This window comes from Tyto alba, unplaced genomic scaffold (genome assembly GCF_018691265.1).
Source record: "Tyto alba isolate M040663 unplaced genomic scaffold, T.alba_DEE_v4.0 Super-Scaffold_22, whole genome shotgun sequence".
Lineage (NCBI taxonomy): Eukaryota > Metazoa > Chordata > Aves > Strigiformes > Tytonidae > Tyto > Tyto alba.
This window is the reverse complement of record NW_024881296.1, coordinates 39308852-39331563: the sequence shown is the minus strand read 5'-3', so window position 1 is coordinate 39331563 and position 22712 is coordinate 39308852. Positions and strand designations below refer to the sequence as shown.

General features: G+C 39.9%; 1 protein-coding gene across 7 annotated transcripts in view; it reads right to left on the bottom strand.

Moving 5' to 3' along the window:
• Positions 1 to 22712, bottom strand: part of HS3ST5 (heparan sulfate-glucosamine 3-sulfotransferase 5) — a 208244-nt gene that overhangs the window by 109214 nt on the left and 76318 nt on the right. The window contains exon 1 of one of the 7 annotated variants that reach the window (XM_032994869.2): positions 20627 to 20648. The exons of the other annotated variants lie outside the window; for them this stretch is intronic. The gene's annotated coding sequence lies outside the window, so the exon portion shown is untranslated. Of the gene's footprint in view, positions 1 to 20626; positions 20649 to 22712 lie in introns of those variants that run through there. 7 annotated transcript variants of the gene reach the window in all.

Below are 22712 nucleotides of genomic sequence, written 5' to 3'. Positions count from 1 at the left end.
AGAACGGACCACCAAGAATTGCTGCCTTTGCCTTGTGCTATTTCATCCACTGAAACTGATAGGAAGGCTGAAGAAAACAACTGAAAAAGAGGCATATTATAGATGAAGATTGTCAAGGATAGGCAAGTGAGTGACAGAAGCTGCTTCACTGAGAAAGGAAGATGAATGTTTGAAAAGACCTTTTCATTTTGGTGAATATCTTCCTCTCTATTTCTGTTAAACGCATCAAGATTGGTACTCTCTGAAAGCCTTTGTGTTTTTTTAGAAGCCAGTTAGTGCTAGTGAGTAACCACATTACTTCTCATGCATGTCAGTTTTGGAAATTAAGTGTACACCTTTAGGGTGCTCAGGCACCGGAGTGGTAAGAACATAAGAACTTGAAATGAGCAGAAATTGTAAACATATTGAAATAATGCCACTCGTAAAACCATTTCAGCGGGATGTGCTGAAGCGTGGTGGATCTTCTGTGGGTGCATAGAAAGTTTGTTTAGCCAAAAACTTGGCCAATAGACCTGCTCTTTCAACTCTAGTTTGCCATAACATCTCCTAATTAATCTGTGAAACTATGAGTTACACGATGGAGCCAAGAAGTCTCAAAGGCAACCCTACTGGGCCTTTCCCAGGAAAAAGACTTACGCTTACATTAATATGAATATTTTGCACAGAGAGCTTGCCAATGGGGTGCAAGAAGTTAAGCAGACACTCTGTTAGCCCCTCGTCCCAGTTTAACAAACTGGATATGAAGAGCACTGACTTAGCTTCACATGTGTACTACTCCACCCACAAGCTTTAAAGACATGTAGAATATAAATTTTCTTAGGAGTTCTCACCACTGCTGTAGCATAAAAAACAGCTGCAGCTGGAAAACCTCCTTTGAATTAAAATACGAAAAGAGGAGGGTTTTTTTCCCCCTCATGATAAAAGAGACATTATTTTCTACCCTTTTCTGTTGACCAAGCCTTCCCCGTGCAACCAGGGCATGCTTTCTAGGTTTTATTTTTCCTACAACATGAGGTCTGTTTTAATTCATTCTTCAATGAAAACTGAGGTTCTTACATGCTCACTTGACTCTGAGCTTTACAAAAGACCACAGAATATCACTGTGCTTACAATCAAATCAAGAGCACTGGCAACAGTTAAAAAACACAAATCAAAACACCCATCAGCAAAACACCATCTTTTCAAAGCAGGTGCTTATGGAGAGAGAGCTCTCTTGTTTTCTTACAATACGCACTTACGTTTATTTTGCCTTACGTACCAGCTCTGGATTAATGGCAGATTGGGTTGATCTGGCACAGCACGTCACCCAAAAATATCATTATTGACCATTCCCCAGATCCTAAGGCCCACTCTGCATACAGCAGCAGAGACCGAAATGGGTGCCAGAGGCAGCTGGATGCCAGAAAATGGAAATAGTTGTGTGGGTCTATCAAATGTTAACATCAGCTCTGGTTCTTACGTTCCCTTTCACTCAGGCTAAAGTGACACTACTGACTACTTCCACTTCTGGTTTTCTTGAAGCATCAAGGTAAAGGCAGTGGGAAAGTCAACAGGCAGAGTTGAATTAAACACCGACTAGTCATAGACATATTTGCAGCCCCTAACCCTGCCCTGAGCAGGTACAGCCTCAGTGCAGGTAGGGACTGATGGATGTCTGAGAAAGGGGTTTAATCTAGCAAGTTTATTCCCTTTAGAAGGACTGCTTTCAGGAGTGCATAGAAAGAATCATTCTTAAATCGATGTCTGAGAAGATTTGTGTCCAGAAAGTGCTTACTCCTTTTTTCATAGTCTTCTCTAGAGACCTGTGGGACAGATGGTTCAAAGGACCTAAACCTTATTTCTCCAGAATAGAAGGCTGTGCCCTTGGGCTTGTTGCTGTCACAGCATGCATATAACCTCCGCCCATGCTTTTCTGAAGCTCAGTTTGCCCACCGGTTATATGCCCTGTGGTGGATCATATGGACCGTGATGATTTGCCAACAAGTACGCTTAAGCTTAGAGAGAGTGGAAAAAAAAGGAACACAATTTAGGAGAAACATTTTTCTGTGATTTTGTGGATCAAAATTTTAAACTCTTCAAACTAGCTTTGCTGAAAGGCAAAAGGATAATCTTATTTGCAAATATATTTATGCAAGTGAATTATACCTCTCAAATGAGTAGTTGCATAGACAAACTTTCAGGTTCAAGAACTCATGCGTAACAGCTGTGGTCATTTAATTAATTTCTATAGACACATTTCTGATCAAACAGATTAATTTTAAAACGTGCAAAATGGACAGAGGTGCAGCAGTTCACACTGCATTCAAAACAATTCCTGCTCAGCTTTGCCAATTAGGAAATCCCAGGAGAACAAGTAATATGTTACTTTACAGCACTATTGAAAATCTGAAAAACAGCAAATTCCAAACACTCCAAACAGAAAGTCTTAAGAACTCCCAGTGCAACAAATCTGTTCCATATGAAAGCTTTACAGTTCTTGTTCAAAGCCTCAACAAATGCAAATATCATCACTGCATGTAGACTCTGAGCTGATGTAATTTGCCATGGCTCCATGCAAGTCAATGATGATACATTGATTTCCACTAATGAGGGTCTGACCTAAAAAATGCTGCATTCATTTACCAAAGAAATGCTTTTTTTTTCCCCCCACTTACAAACTTTATTTCGCTTTTCTCCAGGGGAGCAGAAGTGCTGAATTAGCATGTAAGTACATTCAGCATCTACACCCTGAGCCAGGCAGAGCATAAGTGCAAGGAGGGCATAAGAAATTCACCACTGTGCCTCTACTTATTATAGATGGAGATAATCACTGTCATAGAGCTGAAGAAAGGGCAACACAGAAGGCGTTCTGGAAAAGTCCTCAGTTGCCTCATGGCTGTAATTGGGAAACAAGTCAGGTAGTTTTATGACTCCAGGTACAAATCAAGTTATTAGCATTTAGGAAGAAAAAGTAGGAGAAAAGAGTTTATTTGTCTCATTTCCCTCCCTGGAAGGGTTCAAGGCCAGGTTGGACGGGGCTTTGAGCAACCCGGCCTTGTGAAATGTGTCCCTGCCCATGGCAGGGGGGTTGGGTTAGATGATTTTTAAGCTCCTTTCCAACCCAAACAATTCTATGATTCTGTGATTCCTCATAAAAGTTTTCCAGAAGAAAACTTCAGAGAAACAAGGTAAATTGGAATAATAAAAATAATTTGAAATCTATCCTGCTGGTTTAGCAGTGCTTTTTTCACTCCCATCAAAATACTGTGGTTTTTCTGATATACTGTAAGAACATAACATAACTTTTCTTAAGAAGACTGACAAGTGACCCAGTTTTCAAGGTAGGATTCATATCATTATCCTCTGGGTTTTATGTTTAAAAGATTATCTTGACATTAGGAAAGAAGCTTTTCATTTTTTTTTCCCCTCAGTTAAATTTTGAACTCTACGCTTACAGGGAAAACTAAGCTGATAAGAGAGAAGAAAAAGGGTTTCAAACAAGAGTTCCATTTACAAAAATCCTACAGATTTCTGAAATTTCCTGTTAGGTTCCATTTCCCAAGCAAAGCATTTGTTACGTGATATAATTGACATTATCCCCCGGTCTAGGACGCAAAAGTTATGCACGGTGCAAAAAGCCTAAATCGCCCACTGTGCTTATCATGTAGACTCTGGAGTGCTTACTGCAGTCATTGCAACCTACAGAGATCGACCCGAAATACACCACAAACAGCCTGATTTAAGGCCAGAAGGAAACTCGTATCCTTCACTTTTCTAGGAGAGTAACTTGGACATGTAATGTTATTATAATATTTTTGTAGTTTTGAAATGTAAAAAGCCAAGCGTATAATCATCACTTTTTTTTCTACATAATTATAGTCATTCTGTAACATATCCAGAATGTAAACACAAAAGAAAAGTAATTGTAGTTTTCTGCAACAGCTAGTAAAAACACTGTTTCAAACCTAAACCCACAAACCCACTGTCATTCCTTATGCTAGTGGTGCCTGGAACAGCAGAAAAGAATCCTAAAGCATTGTTGTTTTATAAAATATATTGATTAAACAGGTGACTGATGATAGAAATTTAAAAGTTCAAATCGTGGAACATCCCAAGTGATATAAGAAGGGTTTCTACATATTGTCAGTGAAACAAAGGAGCACAGAGCATTTGCACAAAGTGGTTTTGATGTCAATAGGCTGAATTGTCACAGCTATGAATCATCATAAAGAAAAGCATCTGTAGCAAGTAATACAAGACTTTGTAAGACATTCTTTAGTGAACCATAGGTTTTAAAAAAAGCAACAAGCAAAACCCGAACTATTTAACTTCTTTTAACTGCTTTTCCCCCTATCAGAATAATATTACACAACACAGAAATCTCATTTTTACATTTTACTCTCCTATTGTATGTGCCCTCAAAAGAGCAATAATTGTACTCTATTCCTTTAAGATTGCTATGAATCTTTGAGAAAATATTAAGACTAAAAAAATCACAGCATTTCTCTTGAAACTGATTGGATTTAAAGATAAACATTCACTGAATTATTTTTATCCTTTTTTTTGGTGATAGTTCTGTAATATCACTCTCATTTTATCTATCTTTTTGTTATATTCTGTGAACATGCTTTCGTATCTTCAGAAGGCAGATAAATGCTTGCGAAACAGTATTCTGGTTATTTCAGCTTTTCTCATCAGGAAGAAAACTGACACTTTTGTATGGAATCGGTAGGCTCCGGAAATACAGCATATCAAGCTTCCCGTGGTGAAGTGAAATGAGACTCATACAGAAAAATCGGGTAAATTCTACGCCATATGCCCACATGCAATCTTCTGCTTTGTCCACCACTCAAGCTGCAACAAGCAGGGAACTCTTTTATCCATATTCATATTTTCAAAAAGCAGAGGAGGCTCCAAAGAGCCTGGGTGACATGAAACGTGGCTGCATGGCAGCGTGCACATAGAGTCCCCGAACCCGGGAGCCCAGCTGCCCCCCCAGGTGCATTTTTAATTGCGTGCAGGACCCCAAGGATTTCTTCCCCATTGCCCCAGGGGAAACCTCCATTCTAAGGCCAGCTGATAGAAGCACAGAGCTTTGCAAGTTTGGTTTGTCTAACATGACACTTGTGCACAGAACTGAATGATGTAACTAAATAATGAAAAATTTGACATTATTGAATTTTTCTTCTTTTAATAAACTAGGATCTATTTTCTCATAAAAAGTGCAGATGCTTTGCAACAGTAAATAATATATAAGCCGAAATGTATTTCTTATTCATGGATCTGCTGGGAGTGTTTGCATGATCTGGTTTAGCTCTACAAAGCAAGCATTTAAACAGTGAATACAGACTTGATGAGATTAGTTGACAGATATCTACTTCTTTTTTCCCTCGTTCTGGACCACCTTATCAAAAATTCATAGAAAGGAATCTGTGACCTGATGGCTTTTAAAGACAGAAGGTAACATTATAGGTTTCCAATGCAATCTAAAAACATATTAGGATGAATTCTTCATAGAATTTCCATGGAGCTTTCAATACAATAAGTGTAAAAACTCAGAATCTGTGATGACAGTTAATCATCTAAAACAAGGGAGTCCATTTTCTAAGCAAGGCACCTCTCTGAACTGAACTGCTTCATCAGGCTTTAAGCTTAGAGCACTAAAGACTAATTTAAAGAATTATATCCGTGAAAGATGATTTTGATGAGACAGACACATCTTTAAGGTCCTTCATGCCTTCTTATGCAATACTTGGCAAGCGTGGTTGCATATTTACAAAACAATAACTACAATATGAAAAGCCAACTGTGACGAGCTAGAAGTACACTTTTTGGGTGCTTTGCCATCTCTGGCCTATTCCTAGAGAAAAATATCACTCACTGAAGGAATTTACATTGCTTCTGTACATGTGTTTAATTGTAAATTAGTATCAGAACAAAAGTTGCTCTTTGACCGTTGACTAGTAACTGTGAGTTCTCCCAATAACACTGAAGTCAGTGATACCCATTTTCAGAATATGTATAACAGCATTCTTACACAAAACACTAAAGATTAAACAGTGAAAAAGAAAGACTAGATCTTCAACACTGGTGAAAAAAACCAAACCAAACCAAAACAAAACAACATGTTTACAGTCAAAATATTAACTGTGTGAACACAGTCTTTGGTCAACATTCGTACCAAGAAGTTCTTGCACTGGGCACAGACATGTAGGCAAAGCTCAGTCTTAAAAGCAACAAACTACAATGAACCTACAAGGGAGTGAGCACTGTGGAAGAAGGGGAAATGAAGTCAACAAGGTGTGATCAAACAAACAAAAAAAAAAGATGGAAAAATGCATCAAGGTCAGAAAAAACAAATCAGAAGATGAAACTGATATCTGCATAGGCTGGGATGTTAAAATTAATTTTATATTTTTTTCTGCCACAAATCATCGTTAACTCTAACATAATTCTGAACTGAAACTAACTCTACTGCATCACCTGATATGAGTATTTTTCTTCATCATCTTATCTAAAACTAGTCTCAAAGTTTCAGGAGACTATACATATCTATGTGTATATTTATATTTATATTTATATTTATATTTATATTTATATTTATATTTATATTTATATTTATATTTATATTTATATTTATATTTATATTTATATTTATATTTATAACACACTTATCACCATATTGATAAACATTCTTTGGGACCACTCTGATGGTACTTTGAAACACTTCTATTTTCCAACCTTGTCCAGCTAGACCCTTATGATTTCTTGGCCATGTGGCTCCTTAGCTTGATAAGGGAAGGCTGAACCTAAGTTGAGGTTCCACATCACATTTGGGGAACACAGGAACGGATGCTGATGGTGCCCTGAGAGGTGCGTGAGGGTCATTCCTTGCAATCTGGACGACTTCACTGCCTTGTAGAACAGTCTGGTCAGCAGAAAGCAGTCTCAAATCTCCTGACCTACAAACACATTGTTGATATTAGTGGGACCAGTATTAGTCCCTCATGATCTTTCTCTGACTTTCTAAGGACTTTTAGCTGATTCCATTGCCGTACTTCTCCAGAATGGAGCCACCAGTAAAATTCTGATGTGGCCTTCAGGAAGGAAAACCTGCATAAAGTTAAGGGGCTTGTCTAAGCAGAGGGTACAGATAGACATCTTTGCCCCATTTCCTGCTTAAAGACACTTTGGGAGTTGCGCGTGTTGGACAACATGATGTAGAAACATTTGAGCTGGCTCAAGGAGCAGTATAGCCATCTTTTCAGGCTTTCTCAGCAGAACCTATTCATTCAGGCATAAACGTGCTGCTCTGCCTCAGGTCCTCCAAATTGCTGAGAGCAAATGCATTGTCTCAAATCAAGGTTATCACTATCCTGTAAAAGTTCTGTAGCATTTTCTGTCCTTCACTGTCTTTCAGCCTGGCCTCAGGGACTTGGGATCAGAATTAAGCCAAACAGGAGGTTCCTACCTAAAAGTAATAGCCTTTTGACCATCTTTCCTATCACGTCTCTCCCTTCTTTCTTCCACCTCCCCCCAGGAACACAGGCACCAGGCACGCTTTTGTCCCAGTGCTCTTGCTATCCAAATACTAGGTGACATGACATCCAACTCCTTTGAAGGCTAAGTGATGAAGATACGCACATCAGAGAACACTTAAACATCAGAAATTGTAATTAAGTTTTATAAGCAGTTAATTTTTAATATGGACAAAAATGCATTTTTGCACTAGACAAGCTTATTTAGAATAAACTGTTATTTTTCTTGAGCCCTTACATTTAATGGATTTTTTTTATTATTTTTGCCTGCAGCAGCATATCTCAATAGTATAGCTCTTCTCTCAAATTGACACCTAATAACTTCTGTTTAAGAAGGCTGAATTTTGTTAGTCTTTTCTACTGGCTCTGGAAAAAAAAAAAAAAAAAAAGGAACTTGTAGCTGTAAAGAACAAGGGCTAGTTCTTCTGGGCTTTGGTGCCAGATGAATTCTTGCAGGAAATCTTTAATAAACAGCATTAGAAGAGGTCAAGCAACCAGAGAGGGGATATTTTTGCACCAATACTGATGCTTTTGACTGCTGCAAGCACCTACTGGTAGCTCTCTAAGGTTACAGTATTAAGCCTTTGACTAATGAACTATTGACAAAAATGAGAGCTTAGACAACCAGTTCTTCTGGACACCTACATGTGAATGCCTAAATTTGGCTGTTTGAAACAGGATTTGAATCTTTTTCCAAATTATCAGTATAAATGTCCAAATGTTATATATAGCTTTCATTCTCAAATGTACCTAAACTCTATATTCACTGGTAGTCACCAACTTTCCGTTAAAAATGAAGACAAAAAAAAATCCTGAAACACTCGACACTCAACAAGACCAAGTTCAAGGTCCTGCCCGTGGGCTGAGGCAATCCCAAGCACAAACCCAGGCTGGGGGATGAGTGGATTGGGGGCAGCCCTGCGGGGAAGGACTTGGGGGTAGTACTGGATGGAAGGCTGCCTGTGAGCCAGCCCCGTGCGCTCGCAGCCCAGAAAGCCAACGGTACCCTGAGCTGCAGCCAGAGCAGGGGGGGCAGCGAGGCCGGGGGGGGATTGTCCCCCTCTGCTCCACTCTGGGGAGACCCCCCTGCAGTGCTGGGGCCAGCTCGGGGGCCCCCAACAGCAGAAGGACACGGAGCTGCTTGAGCGGGGCCAGAGGAGCCACGGAGATGCTGGGGGGGCTGGAGCAGCTCCCCTGGGGGGCCGGGCTGAGAGAGTTGGGGGGGTTCAGCCTGGAGAAGAGAAGGGTCCGGGGAGCCCTTCGAGCGGCCTCCCAGGGCTTAAAGGGGGGACAGGGAAGGGGGGAGGGACTCTGGATTAGGGGGTGGGGGTAGGACGAGGGGTAATGGTTTTAGACTGAAAGAGGGGAAATTTAGATGAGCTTTAAGGCAGAAATTGTTCCCTGTGTGGGGGGTGAGGTGCTGGCCCAGGGTGCCCAGAGCAGCTGTGGCTGCCCCCTCCCTGGAAGGGTTCCAGGCCAGGTTGGACGGGGCTGGGAGCCCCCTGGGCTGGGGGAAGGGGGCCCTGCCCGGGGCAGGGGGGGTTGGAACCAGATGACCTTTAAGGTCCCTTCTAATACAATCTATTCTCTGATTCTATGATGATTTGGAAAGGCAGGGCAAATGGGACTAGAAGGACAGGGCGCTGTGGTTTAAGCAAGGGAAACTGTTAGATGAACACTCATACCAATTACATCATGATACTGAGTAAAATGACAGATCTGTTCAGCTTACTGTGTTCTACTTGCTTTTCAGTTATGATATTGTAAATGCAGATCTAATGATTTTAGTTTTTTGTATTACACATACTTTTCAGTAACAATGCATTATTAGAAAATGTTAGTTATTAAAAATATTTTTTAAATTATTAAAATGAAAATATTAAAGAAATGTTAATTATAAAAATATTAATGAATTAGCAAATCCTCTGCTCTTATCCAGCAATGAATTTGCTTTTTCCTGTATCTGTGACTCAGGGTATTAGTTTCCCCAGGAAGCTGGATCTGATCTTAGTTATACCGCAACAGATATTGCCCTCTAAAACCAACATAATTTGAGACAGAAAATTATCCTAGGTAAAGGATAACCTCTTATGGCAGAGCCAGGCTGTTCTGCTGACTGCTCTCCCTGTAGCTTGCATACAGAAAAGCAGACCATGCCCCGAAAAAAAGTGACACAACGAGGTGCCAACACCACATCTCCAGTTGCGCCCATCAGGATTTGATGGCACCGATGTTGCCACCTTAAACTGCCGTTGCACATAAAACCCCCACTTTCTCTGCCGAGCACTGGCTGTACGCACGCACCTCGTTTCCTCCTGGCACAGGACAGGTACATTTTTCCTGACGCTACGTAACTGCCTTTGTATAGTTTTCTCAGGGAAAGTGCTGATGCAGCAGTTCTGCTTGTGGATCTGCTCAAACTGTCAAAACCCAAACGAGGGGTGCGCACGTTTCAAAATGCTCGAACTCACAGGGAAATCTCTTTCTCGACAGATAACACTGATTTCAAATCTGCTCTCTCCTCTGCTGATGCTCCCACAGGCAGCACATGACAAGCTCTGTGACAGAGATTGCAATCCCTGACGAAAACAGCGGGATTGTTATCTGCTCTTCAACAACACGCTGCCAGTGGGAGCCTATTTAATCTTGTGAAACGTGCAAGGTCATTCGCACACTTTTAGTTTTCAGATTTCTCTGGGAAGAAGTTTTCGTCACTTCTATTATTATTCACCTAATGTTTTAATTCAGTGATGAAACTTCTCCAGACAGAGGAAGAAATGTGACAATGTTAATTTTAGTCCATTAACTACACATATTACTTCTACCTCACCAACAGTTATCTATTACTTTGCACAGTCATGCGTTAGCAGTCAACACAGGAGGTTATACAGTCAGCTTTAGCACTCCATAGATATGTGTTTTCCATTACTGCTGTACTGAGAAAGAGCTTCTCCCTGGGGGGGGGCGGATTCTAATGTGATATTTAGCTTGAAACCTAATGCAGCTAAGCTCCATTAAAACTATGCACATGTGCTCAAGGGCAACTGTAAATAATGCAAAAATAGATCAATACTAATGTTGAATTGTTGATGTGTAATTCTCACGGAGCTCTTATATTTGTGACTCCAGCCACATCCCAGGCATAGCTTCCGACTTGCTGCTCCTTCCCAGTCGTGGCAGGGACTGCAGGAGTTTGCATCAGCGTTGCTCTTCCAGATCTTATATGAAATATAAGGAGAATTGTATTCTCTCGCTCTAAATATATATAAGGATACATAGCAGACATATTCTCCAGAATATATTCTCTAGAGAAGAATAAAGTTAAGGATGGAAAATAAATAACATACCTTCAGTGTTGCTCACTCTTGTGGGGCTTAACTTTCTGATCCTATTAGGTGATTTTGTTTTATTTATCCAGAAATTCAAGCATAAACAGTCTAGGAAAACAACAATGAATTATTCTAAATCTTAAAAGAAGCAAGCTGTGTTTCTGTATTGTACCTGTCATGTCAGTAGACTGTATTTGTGCATGTATATACTGTGCTAGAAAAAAAGTCAACCATTCACAACCGTTTATAAAAAAAAAAATGCTCGAATCCACTTTTGGACCTCAAAAGTACAACCCCATTAAGTCATAATAAACATTTAGTTCTTAAAGTAAGAATTTTTCTTTTAAAGCTAGATTCCCACGAACAAACGCCTTTAATAATCTCTCTAAAGGTGTTCTATTCAGAAATCATTCTGAATTATGCAGCTTCCTGGACAGTAAAATGCTTTCCTTCTCCTCCCTTCCACTCCCGTTCTATTTATCTGTTGTGATTTTTCTTGTTTTGTTTTCTCTTCAACAACCCCTTTTAGGAATACCAACCAAAAAGCTGCTTTTTCAAGCGCCCAGATAAATATGATTTTGGGGAAAACAGCTCCTTGCAAGGTTCTAGCAGTATATTTTGCTCATTAAAAAGAAGCAGACAGATTGCTGATGAAAATTCTAATAAGTAATATTAAAGCATTAATACCATGAGCTCAGGGTTTTGTACAACACAGCAAACCGTATGCTGCAGAGCTTGGGATCTCTTTCCAGCTGTCAGCTGACAGCATCCCTGGGTCCCCGCTAATTGGCGACACACCAAGGCAAACAAGTCAGCTAATTCCAGAACAGTGAACTGATTAACTTCGGGTGTATATACATATTTATAAAGAGAGTGTGGCTTTTGTCTCAAGAATCAAAAATAGGTTTAGTTTCCAATCTTAAAAGTTGTGGACTACAAAATTATTAATGGCATAAAAACCCCCCAGGTCTAATTCTTTCAAGCTAAATGTTTCAAAGCTATATTAATGTCAAAAAGAGAAAATGTACAGGTATGTAGAAAACTTGGACTAATCAGTCATTGTATCATTCCTGTTTACTCATAAAAGCACCACAATTACCTTTCCACTATGCTTGATAAAGAAAATACAGACATTTTACAAGAATATTATATTTTCCCCCTTTCAGTAGGTAAAAATTACATTACATGGACGGGGTTTATTTTTACTTTTTACCTCTTTACATTCATACACTTCTATCATAAATCCATAAGCTGATTAAACCATATATTTTTAGATTTTTAACTTCATGAAGTATTTACTTTGATTTTCTTTAGTGTAAATATGAATGATAGGTCAGCAGACGCCAGTATCCACAGCCGTGTGCAATGGGCAGTCTCTTGGCTCCGCAATTTCAAACCCAGTGTTTGGAGGTTTCAAGATCCCATTGATCAGTCAGGAAAGTGGTTCTGCTTCATGACTAGAATTTTGAGATTTGGTAAAGAAATTAAAATAAAGAAATGAGAGAGCTGGGAACGTAAAGCAACATCTTTAGGCATGCTGCAGCGTGTCTGAGTTAGAAGTTGTAGATGATGAAGACAAACGGTGGCCTAGAGCAACTTCTGATTATGTTTTGCTCCCACGCATGCCTGATCCCCTAAAAAACCAGAACGTGTAACTTTGGATAGGCCCATGTAAGGTTCATACTTTTTTATGACCATGCTGAAAACAACTGTGATATATTTTTAATACGAGGATATTGAATAACAGAGGCGTAAAGAATTCTGAGAGCAGAGGTTGGAACCCCGTATCTGGCTAATATCAAGGTCTTCAATTTTAAACCAGAAATGGGTCTCTTGTACTTGCTCTTCCTCTGGCCTCACCACTTTCACATTCCTGGTTTCAGTGTGGCCCAACTACAGGACAGAGCTGGAAGATGCTTTTGTAGAGAAAGTCCATTAGTTTGACGGTGTTATCCAGGTGGGGGAAGCTGTGATTTTAAAATCCCTGACGATGGGAATGGCCCGGAGATTTGGCCTCTGACTTCCTAGCCCGAATCAATAGAACACATCTGTGGTTACAAGTAGAATTATTGTGCCGATACATGCTCAAGTATCACTAGCTTTTTTATTTCTGAGGAAAAAAAAAAAAATCAGACCTTATTTTCTGCTCAAAGATGGACAATAATGTTTTAATTGATAGTTTGCCCTGTATTCAGGATCTATATACATTTATTAGTGTGACTTATCAGCAGAATATCAATCAGCTTGACCACAACTACGTTCAGTTAGACGAGAAGACTGAGGACATAATACTTTGTTGTTATAGGTCTGAAGACCTTATTCTAGGGCTACCTCTCCACTGTTTTATGATTTAGACCAACTCCACATTAACAAACAAAACTTTCTGCACCAAGTCCTTGCTACTGTGAGTTGGCAACTACCTTTCCTTCTAACAGGTTTTCCTACCGGTAAAATGATAAACCTGGAAATTATATTAAAGTGCTTTAGGTTTTTTTTTCCCCCCAAATCTAGTCTTAATTTTATATGAACAGTTCTATCCCTGGAGATCATTACATCCCTTAGGAACAATGTCCACACTCATTAAATTGAAGCATTATATAGCACAGTGCACTGCTACGGCTGCATTCAGGAGCAGGAATCCTAAAAGAGATGTATTCAAATATTAAAAGATGATATACAATATTTTCTGGTTCCTGAATTAGCAAATCAACAGAGGAAAGGCTTATGCTTATATAAAGTATTTCAGCTTGAGTGTGACAACATTAATTATCCACTGTAACATGTTGATTTATAATTATGAAATTGGTAATTTAATTGGCATCTAATGCGGTAAAAACATTCCTGCCAGTGTCATTATCTAAGTGTTGGTGCTAGATGCTTTCAAACTTAGTTAAGCTGTCAAAAACATTATTCTGTTAAATGCTTATACCTGAAAAACTGATGACTATTTGACAAAATGTTTTTAAAACTACTACCACATGACTGCTGAAGATACTATCTGCACATTTCAGACAAACCAGCTTGAGCTCATTGCTGGTCATCAAGCACATGTCTTAACTGTTGATACAAATAGTGAATATCTATACTCTTTGGGAACAGAAGCTGCCACCAAATCACATAAAAATGATTGATATGTGGGTTACTGATTATGTCAGTCTGACCGTCGGAGCTTCATTCCTGGGTGGGACCATGGGTGGGCACCCGTGTGTTTGTAGATTTGTGATGGGGTAGTACGAACTACAGATTAATGTAGCACCCACCCCAAGGTGAGATTAGCTACTTCAAAGAAGCAGAGATGAGTGGTACAAGACCTGCAATCAGATAAGCCACTTCACTATACTTGAGGTACTGTATGTTAAAGAGCCTGGGGACTAGTTTTATTCCTGCTAGTCCTTTCACTCCTGAACTAGAGATCATAACTAGAACAGCAGGCAGTTCTTCAACCTCGTAGACTTGGGTGAAGGGCCTGATCTTCAGAGAGGGAGTCACACAAAGGGAATATATCAGAATAGCCTTAATAGGACAGTGATCTGCATGAGTGATGCTCTGTCAAAGGAAGAATCCAACTTAAAAACTGGATACGGCAGGTGGTAGAAGGCAGGGAAGAGAATAAAAACCCCAGTGCTGTAGTCAGTAAATCATCCCACAATGGTTTCTTAGCACTACTCTACATGACGTATTATGCCTGTGTAACTATTTCGGTGATGGAAGGGATTCCTTCTACTGAAATAGTTTTACCTCTCCAGCTGCTAATGGGACTGAAGTACTACGACTCTAAGCAGTTCATTAAATCCTATGGGAATAAGCCTGGATAAGCAAGATATAACTGATGGCATAACAACATGAGCTGCTGAAATATTTAGGCATAATTTTCAGTTACTGCATAGTGGCCTTTTCAAGCTTCCTGGCACAGCTGAAGTGCTGCAACTGCTGAGTGTGGACAAGGCCATTTTTTCAGATCATTTCAGAAGAGTGTCAATTCCTTACACAATATGTCATTTTGATATAAATAAAAGTATTCTATTAAAAGCTGCTAAGCTGAAGATAACTATAAGTGTACCCAGAAAAATATAGTATTACCAGGAGCATGGCCTATGAGGATTCCTGAAGGCAGATATATAACTTCACATTAAAAGTATCATGCTGTCAGATGTGTGTATATACAGTAGGATTCAACTCGCATACACTAAAAGCTAAGCAACAAACTCCAATGGGAATCCCTCTGCAGCCAGTGGAGACAGGCATCTCCCCGGGGTGGTCCACCCCTTCCCAAGGTGGTGTGGCGCAGGGTCTTTGTGTTTTCTATCACCCAAGGCCTTCTGCTTGTAACTCTGAAGGCGACCTCTCACTCACAGCTCAAATCTCTCATCTCCTCATGGCAGTATTTTCACATTGTTATTCTCATATCCTTGCATCTGCAAGCCTCAAAGTTGTCGTTCTCATGGGAAAGGACTGCCACCGGGGTAAGCGACCCTGCCCCGATCCTTTCCCTACACTTTGGTTGCTCAGCGGGCCAAATAAAATACGTGCACACGGCTTAACAGTTTGCAGCACCTGCCCCCCAAAGTGTGCTTCTGTCAGCACTAATAGCGTCACGTCCATAAACGACCGACAATTCGAGCAGGTCTTGAGGACATCCAGATAGATACGCCAGAAGTTTGTGAGTGTGGGTTGGTAAACCACCCGCTGCTGCTGAGAGTGGGGCCTGGGGGGTGCTCAGCTGTGGACCCTGTCACCCCGCTCCCCTGATGGCCTCCAGGGACACTTTTCTCTTTCCCTTTTCTTTCTCTCCTCTTCTGTTTTTATCTTTCCCCCAAAGCTACTTTGACTGTCAGTGTGTGCCACCAGCTATGGACCCTGCCTATAAATCTCGGCGTGTGTGAATCTGCTCCCTTTGTGCTACAATAGGGGACTGATATTTTTTAGACATCTAATTTTCTGACAGTTGGAGTCAGGTCAAACAAATCCCACCCTCGGGCAGCGCTGAGATGGAGGGAGCTGGCAGAAGCCCTTTTTTAACATCTGACTTTAAAATGCTTAGTTTATGTGCACAGTCCTGAAGACTGTAACCAATACACAGTGGCAATGGGATTATAGCCTGGGCTGGTAGAATAACTTAATTGTTCATGCTCAGTCTGTCCAGTATTTCCCACAGCTTCTGTTCTGTTTGAAAGTAAGCCTCAGCCTCACAAGCACTTTTAAGTCTTTGGTAACATTAATAAACCACAGTCACAGAAGAATCGGAACTGTGAGAAGTAAATTCGCTAGTTTAGCACTTGTAAATCAAGATTCCTAGGCCTCTTTGATCACTATAAAAGTAATTAACCACAACATGAAAGAGAAATAAATACAAAAAAATGTTATTGAAAAACTAAGCTATTATTTAGACAATTGGAAAAACAAGATATGCAAAAGAATGTGGAATACTTAATTCCATTTCTTTGTGTATTTTCGTTATCGATTGTCATTACTAAGAAGATTCACAATGGAAAACATCATCCCAATTTTTAATCACTTTAAATACAGATTTGTGAAGCATCACATAATTACCTTTTATTCTCCCTTTTGTACCATGAGAATGATATGAAAAGAGCTATTTTTAAAGTAGCATACTGCAATATATAATGGCCATGTATTTATAAAACATTAACTGTTAGCGAGACTCCTCAGCATAGCGATTTGTTACCCATTGTCTAATGAAAATGAAGCCAATTCAAAGCAGTCACTGCTGCAAAAATACCAACTGCATCATAGACTACAGATTTTAATGAGACACAGAACATCTTTAAAATAATAAGGAAGAAATGTGAAACACAAAAAGTTTCAGATTAAGTGTGAAAAACCAAAAGCCTTCAGCTATGGCATTTTCGAGAGGTGGCTGACCCACCAGGCTCCCAAACCAGGAAGACAATAAGTGAGACATAGCAGAGCAAATTAGCAACACGCAGACATAGTTATGTGGTTTTGGGACCAGAGCTGATTGATATCCAGCCTAAGAGAAGCCTGGGGAAAAAGCTAGCCTGGCAGAAGTAGTCTGTTAAAACATTTGCTTACTCATTTGGCTATTAGATGTAATCCATAACTCAACATCAAGTAGTTTGTTCGAGACAGCTGAATGTTGAGAGCGCCCATAACTTTTTGTGGGTCTCCTGATGTGCTTTTCTTAAAAAACCCTAGCTTCTAGGAGTTATTTTTACTTATCTGTTGCACTATAATTGTTAAGCATGTTGTTGGCCTCAAGAGCTGCGCCAAAATTTGAAAATATTATCAGGATATCTAAAAACAGAAGGCAAATAAAAACAATTGCAAATGTTGTTGACTTGTTTTGACTTATTTTTACACTGTGATTTTTGAACAGCAAAGCTTAAGCACATGCTTGTATGCTTTGCTAAACTTGAGCTGAAATCTGGTGTAAAACAGGGAAGTGAACTGGAATGAATAGGACTCAAGTAGGAGTTAGGGACTGAAAACTAAGGACATTCTCAAGGACCTTCTGGATTTGGGACTTGGTCTGTCTTTAGCACAAGCAAATATAGATTATAGTTATCTAAAATACAACTCAGCTACATATTAATTCAAATTGTTCAAAAGTAATTATTGAATAGGTCAAGAGATAAGACAACGTTACAATATAGCATGTGTCTGAAAAATAAAACAAGCTACTAAGTACATAAGGAAAAAATACCTTTCATTTATATTGAAGAAATGTTACTTCACATAAATAGCAAAAATAGGTTAAAGCCAAGTGAAATCCTGTACCATGTTCAACAGCATTAAAACTGACATAACATGAATGATTGTCAAAAACTGATGGGATCTGACAATGTTAAGAAATATTAAATAGGCAGGAGATTTTTTATACTGTTTTACCATTTTTGACAGTTTATATACCTAGAAAGAAGGCTCATTAATAGAAGGTTCAGTTATAAAATGCAATCTATTCAGTTTTGCTTCATATTCTCTGAGGCATTTCAGCAGCAATGAAAAGATGATTTGGGCTCAAGAAAAGGCTTTTATAATAGCTGTCAACTTGGCCAAATACTGTTTTGAGCAATCTGGACAAAAAGTTTGACAGTATATTTAATTCAACACAAAATTAATAAAAGCAATTCAGAGCAAAAACCTTTTCTTAAGTGGGAAGGGAAAGAGAAGGAGTCTGCTATTTCCACAGTTTGTGTCTGTCTTTCCTTCCTGTTAAAGACTAAACCCCATTCATTTTGATCTACAAGTTCCATTTAGATGAATGGCTGCCTCCAGGAATTAGCCAGTGTCTGAGACACCAGTTTCTGAAATGAAAAACAACATCTTTGATACAGAGTCATTCATGGACTTGGGGTTATGTGAACACAGCGTTTACGAGTTTGTTTTCTTCCATTTACATTTAATAAAATATGGTTAATTGTCACTTCCTGATTTAGTCAAGTGACACATAGTTTTTGTTTTCCAGAAACACTCCTGCTTCTTTACTCTGCCATCCCCCATCTTCCCCTCACTTGCTAATTTTTATTTTACAAGAAGAATGACACTCAGGAGGGAAACAGTGGCACCAAAACTCTAACTCTGGGTCTTAAATTAGTTGGTATAATTTTTGTTTGACTATTAGGACCAACATTACCTTAATATATATGGGACATAATGATGTATCTATTTGAAAAAGAACCTGTGACCTATATAAAAGTGGATTAGAACTATAAGGCCAAAAAAATTATCTTCCCCTGCTCTTTGTAGAACATGGAAGTTTTGGAAGACTATAAAAAGATAAAATATTATATTAACCACAGAAGCTTTTATACTTTAGCAAGAGAGTGATGATCAGCAAATGCTGCTGCATTGTCTGAAGCTGCATTTGAACTCCAAGACACAAACTCTCAAGAATATGCACGCTGTAAATATACACACTGGAGCAAGAAAAAAGAAATTTCAATCCATGAGGTCATGCAAAGCAACTGCTCCTGCTGTCAGCATTAGTGGTTTTTCCTTTTTTCCCTAAGGGATGATTGCTAACACTGTACAACACTAGTAGCTTCTGCTGATGTAGTGAAAGAAGCTACTTCAAGACCCAAAATTTACTTTGCTCCATTCAGAGGTGTGTTTGTATCGCAAGATCACGTTCTTCAGATTAAATGTTTTCTGGTAACTTTTATAATATAATAATTGTTCCAAAATACTATAATCTGGACACCAACAACCCCTGAAAGGGAAACAACTGTAATGACATCACGTTAATAACCACACAAATAAACCATGCACAAAACCTCAGTCATTGAAGGGGTAAAGAAGAGGTCAAAGTCAAAGAGGCGAGAGCTGTAAGGATGCCAACAGTGTCTTGCATCAAAAGTATATTTGCGTAGTGTTGTGCTGCTCCAAACTAAGGGAGCACCCGAACTAAGAAAGACCTGCACCTCTGGGACAGAGAGGTGGCTGGGTGGGTATGGCGGGACGCATAGAGCTATCGAGACATCTCCGCTCACCTGGGGTTGATGCACCTCAGTAGTTTCTGCTGAAAAGGCAGCTTAGTCAATGCTTTCACATGTGTTTTTTTCCTTCCACTTGTGTCTATCCAGAACATTTCATCCCAATCTGCTGGTGCTGGATGACTAAATAGGTCTGCCTAAAATCTAAAGACTTTCATTTGGACCGGCACCTCACCTGTTTTGCAGTGAGGACACACGCTAAACACCTTTTGCAATTCCACAGTTCTCCCCAACTTAATTCCAGGAGGCCAGAGCAGGAAAGTGCCATCACAAGTCACCACAGCAGCTCAGATTTGCCACTTCACAAGAAGCCATAAAAATATTCTTTCAAGAAATGTACAAGTGCGTTCGAAGAGCTGCCATCATTGCTTATTTCTGCTCAGCAAAGTGGCCTCCTTTACCCTAAAGAGAGTACCCTGAAACTGCAGCAAAATTGGCTTATGGTTCCGAGGAGAGGTTGCCTAGTCAGGGTCTCCAAACTGAGTTTTTTCCCAGGCTTAATTAGTAAACAGAGTTTATATTGGCACACAGGGGGGAAAAAGGTGCTGTCTACATCACTTGTCTCCGAGAGAGACAGAATTTTTAGGCAGTGTGCTCTATAGTGGTGTGGCTGACACGCATCTCTGCAGTTATATAATGGCAGCCTTTAGTTATCTGACTCGTACCCTACCTCCCAGTGTTAGGTATGAATCAAAGCCATCTCTGGTCAGAAAGCATTATCCTTTGCCACTGAAACACCATCTGATGAAACAAGAATTACATAAATTCTCAGAGCTTACATTTTAGGCAATAACACTTTTCCCCTCAATGGCAAAAAAAAAGGGTCTTGAAAAGTTGAAAGTAGAATTAATTCTGAATTTACTTGTTCATGTAGAATAATCTGTCTTTAAAATAGCTCAGCATTGAATTGCCTCAAAGGCAGAAACATCTGCTGTAGAGCACAAGCGCATACACCCTGGCTAAAAACAGAAACCTGAGATTTTGCTGTTGATCAGCTCTGCCTTTGCTTCTACTTAGCATTGCTGCCTAATTGCATTACAAACACTATAGAAGTTTAGTGATTACTCTGAGTGGCACCCAAAACACAATATGCAGGTAAGATGACTATGTGGATGCATTTACATAAAATGACACTGTCCAAAGAATCCTGCCTCTTCAGCACAAAAAGCTCATAAATACATAGATCTCGGAAGGGTTGTATTCAAGAAACAGATGGAAGTTTGCATATTTTTCAAAATGAAGAGTGAAGCAATAGAAAATAGCCTACAGAGAGCCAGACAATGCACATAGTTCACCAGTAGCTTACCACTCAGGGAGGAGGACGGCAGAGAGGGGAAAAAACCCAACAGCGTGCAAAATCTGTAGCCACCCCTATATGCTTTAGTATCTGACTTTGAGTTCGCTTGGTTTTCTTTACCAGAAGGAAGGAAAGTTCGTTGTGATAGGGTGAGAGACACTAGCTGTGCAGCTGAATACAGCTTGCAGTAATGACTAATCAGTTAACAGGAGCCTGCTGCGGGGAGTGAGTTTGTTATGCAGCCTCTTGCCTGGAAACAGCAGCTGGGCTTATTTTGAGGCTGCCGAACTTCAGCTGAGTCTTCCATATCGACGTGAAAAGGCATAGGAACAGGTAAACATACCAATATGCCATCTGTGGCCATTCCTTGCTACTTGGAGGTCAGCTGGCAACTGCGGGTCCTCGGGAATCTTTGCAGCTTTGCCTGCGGACCGCTCTAAGCCAATCGCTCCCGGATTTGTTTCCATCACGAGTGGAGCACTGGGAGCACGTTCTCCTCGTAGAGGCCTCTGCTCTTCGTGCTTTCCAGCCCTCCTCCCAGTGACATGGGCTGCAGGCAGTTTCACTAGGCGGAGGTTGGTGTGTTGGGCAGACTCACTGGCAATTTATTGCTGTTTGCTGGTCTAACCTCTTGCAAGATCGTACCGATTAGAAGCCCATCACTGCTTTCAGTACACATGCACAGACTTGTTACGGACAGCTCCTGAACTTCTGGGGTAATGGAGGGGCCCAGACAATACAAAAACATGGAAGATATGTAGTTATAAGGATATATAATTAAAAAGTAAATGAGAAATGAAGACTTAACACCACAGTGCTGGCTGCAGACCAGAGATATCCTGAGTGATATGGAAAGAGCAACTCGCTTTGGAAGCATTACAATACAGAGCATCACCTCACCCCTGGTACAGTTAACTTGCAAACCAGATAACTTCCCTATTCCAAAGCAAATTTATTGAGTTTAAATTATTGACTTACAATCAGGGTAACATAACACGTCTTTCCTGATAGCTGTAAAGAACTGCAGCTATCCTCTCTCGCTGTACATAATGAAGGAAGGAAAATAAGAGAGCAAACACTTTTATATACCTGAATATCAGAGTCCCATTTTGCCTCTGATAACAAACAGGAAAATCCATATAAGATTAGCCTTTTTGTGATGTGCACCTGAGGACCAGACAGCAGAATTTTTTAGCATAATAACTCACTGTTAGATTACCACTTCCCATGCATCCATGACAGGGACAAGAAGAAACAACATCTGTGCTTTCCAAATAGCTGCAAACTTAGAAAAACCTTTCTAGAAATGTGGGAAGCCAAGGTCCCAGAAGGGCACGGTAGAAAAGAGCTTGTACAAAGCAGTTTTAAACCACTGATTTATGTCTGGCTATGTTAACATCTGACTACTAAATCAGACCAAATAACCACCAGTATAGGCCTACTCCATCACTGGTTAAGGATAAAGAGACCTGGATGTTGCTACCTCTTCAGCTATGAAGAATGGGGTGCATGTACATGAAAAACAGTAGGGAATGGTCATATTTAGCAGTGGATTTACACAATGCACTGCCTGATGAATCGGAAATCAAGTGCAATTCAAGTGCAACCATTTTGGAATTCAGGAAAATAAGTCCTGAGAAAAAAAAAAATCACACTTAAAGGATTTAAAAGCAATCAAATCATTGGCTATGGTATTGAGACCATAATGGAATCCTGTTTATTGGCAAAATAAGCAACACAGAGGAAACATACTGCAAAGCTACAATAACTGGTCAAATACTAAGGAAGATGTTGTCAGAATGAGAACAAAGGCGAAAATTATTTGCAGCTTTGCAATACTATTTGCAACACTATTGCACCATAGTTCTGATGATGATGATAATTTAGATCTGGTCAGGAAGATGCAGAGATATAGTCACCAGATTTTTTTTTTTTTTTTTTTTTTTTTTTCCATTACATCTTCTGGACAAAGGAAGAGGAAAGCCCCAGCCAAGGAGTTCCCCTGTGACATAGTTAGCTCAAGTGCTTTCTCCAAGTCCCACTGGTGTAAAGGAACATATTGGCAGGAAAGGGACATGGTTACACTGTTCTGGCA